The sequence below is a fragment of the Mustela nivalis genome (assembly GCF_964662115.1).
Source record: "Mustela nivalis genome assembly, contig: HAP1_SCAFFOLD_811, whole genome shotgun sequence".
Lineage (NCBI taxonomy): Eukaryota > Metazoa > Chordata > Mammalia > Carnivora > Mustelidae > Mustela > Mustela nivalis.
This window is the reverse complement of record NW_028135853.1, coordinates 145,960-148,486: the sequence shown is the minus strand read 5'-3', so window position 1 is coordinate 148,486 and position 2,527 is coordinate 145,960. Positions and strand designations below refer to the sequence as shown.

The following is a 2,527-nucleotide window of genomic DNA, read 5'->3' as shown; positions in this document are numbered from 1 at the left end:
GCACAGAGGAGGACACTGAGGTCCATGGCTTACCCAAGCGATCTACTTTTATGTGGCAGCAGCAGGGGCCTGAACCCAAGTCTGTGACTCCAAGGCCCCTCCGTCAACTCTGTTACTCATGCAGCCCCAACACAGTCATCAAATACCTCCCTAAACCCTCATCCCTCCTGTGAAAAAGCATGGTCTTCTGCCATTTCCCAGATGGGAAGAAAGCCGGCGTGAGCCAGATATAGTGACCTGCCCATGATGGTACAGGCGATGTCCCCCCTGTTCTCCCTCCAACACCCATGTCATTCTGCACGAAGCCCCATGAGGTCCTTCATGCTTCCAGTGGAAAACTCTGGTGAGACCACCAGTCTCCTGGCAGGCCTTCATCTTGACCCTGGACAACACGACCAGTTAGGAGAAACCGGCTAGTTAAGCCTCTGAAATGGGGTCCTACCACCCAGGAAAACCCCCTTATCTCCAGGGCATCGCCCGTGTGAATTAGCTGGATTTGTAGAGGGCTCCACAAGCACCAGCCTTGCTGAGTCACTTTCTCTAAGGTGGTGGCTGAGACAAAAAGGACCCAGGAAAGAAAGGCATAGGCTGTTGTGGAACTCCAGTGCCTTGGCATCAACAATTAATGTGAGCAGCTGCCTCTGCTCACCAGATCTGCATTTTATGTGGGGCACACTGTTCAAAGTTTACACCCCCCATCTCTGTAACCTTCACAACAACCCCTGGAGCTCCCTGCACCATCATTACCACCTCACAGACAAGGAGACAAGGCATGAGGGGTTTGTAGAATGATGCAGCTCTGTGCTGGGGCCAACCTGGGGAGGACCCCACAGGCTTGCTCTTCCCACTGCTGCAGAAGCAGCTGAAAACAACGAGTTTTTCAGTTTGCATTATGTAGAGTGGAAAAGTCAACCATAAAGATCATTCAATTTTTAAATGGGTTATTCCTCAGGATAAAAACAGTTCCAAAATATAATTTCCGAGAAGTTCAACATATTCCTCCTTCCAGGTGCCTGGCATGTGATGGAATGTTGTTAAAATAAGTTCTGGCCCATCAGCATGCCAGACAGAAACTGGAAGTAAGCTGTTACAGGTCCCCAAAGGCTCCGTCACAACCCTAAGGAGAAGACATAACTTTCACTGTCCCAAAGTGGTTATGTTTAAAAAAAAAACCAAAAAAACAAACAAAAAAAAAACAGGCACAGGTGGAACATTTTAAATTACAGACTTTCAATGCAGGGGCAGTGGGGGCAGGGGGGGGTGTCCCCCAACTACCCCCAAATGTTTCAGCTATATATAGTGACTTACCAAAGTGACTCCTCACAAGTACCTACAAGGCGACTGACAGGCAACTGACCGATGAGGAAGGTATTCGGACTGCTTAACAAAACCAACACAACTTAGAATCTTCATTATTAAGAAGAGAAAACCATTTATTAAACACTCGCCAGGCACCAAACCCTCTAGGCACTGTCACACGATCTACTCATCACACGGCTGCCAAACTCAGTGCAGAAACTGAGGCTGAGTAAGTCACCTAAGGTCATGCAGCACCAGTAACTGGATTCCAACCAGGTCTGACATCAAAGCCCACCCCAGCTTGCTGCAATGCTTCAGAACCTAAGCTTTGTGATGATCAATAAACTACATGCTTAACAATGTTTACACATCTCTGTTAGAATTCAGAGAAAGGTTTTTTTTTTGTTTTTTTTTTGTTTTTTTTTAGTTTTATGCTTTTATTAACACAAATATGACGTGCACAACAAGCTGTCTATTCATTTTCTTCACTGCGCAGCCTGGCATTGGGATTGGTGACTCTGATTGCCAGCTGGGCTGCTCTTTCCACAATAGCTTTGCGGTTCTTGGAGAAGACGTTTTGAGCAATCTCTGCACAGTAAGATTTGCTACACATCAGCAGCACTTCAACTCCTTGACGTTGTGCACTAGGAACTTCCTGAAGCCACTGGGCAACATGTGCTTTGTCTTCTTGTTGCTCCCGTAACCAATGTTGGGCATCAAGATCTGGACCTTGAATCTTCTGCGCACCCTATTGTCAATGCCACTTGGCTTCCGCCAGTTGCGCTTAATTTTGACATATCGGTCTGACTGGTGCCGGATGAACTTCTTGGTCCTCCTTTTAACGATCTTGGGCTTCACCAAAGGTCTGAGGGCAGCCATGATGCCCAGTAACAGATGGCTGCCACCTCCGCAGGCAGCGCCGAAGAAGAGAGCTCAGGGAAAGGTTTTTAAAAATAACATACACAAGGGGAAAAAATGATACAGGTTCTGGAGGCAGGCTGCCCAAGGTTCAAATCTTGGCTCCTCCACTTGCAAGCTGTGTGACCTTGGACTCCTTTAGCTCCCCTGTGCCCATATTTCCATGCATTAAAATGGTAGCCATAACAGACCCTATCTCCTAAGGCAAATAAAGCATTTTGGTGTTGTTGTTCTTGTTTTAAGATTTTATTATTTATTTGACAGAGAGAGAGAGACAGGGTGAGAGGGAACACACACAGGGGGAGTGTGA

General features: G+C 47.0%; 1 pseudogene across 1 annotated transcript; it reads right to left on the bottom strand.

Moving 5' to 3' along the window:
• Positions 1-1,712: 1,712 nt before the first annotated feature.
• Positions 1,713-2,232, bottom strand: LOC309857508 (large ribosomal subunit protein eL32 pseudogene; annotated as a pseudogene). The gene has a single exon. The product of its transcript is annotated as a large ribosomal subunit protein eL32 pseudogene (transcript).
• Positions 2,233-2,527: the final 295 nt, after the last annotated feature.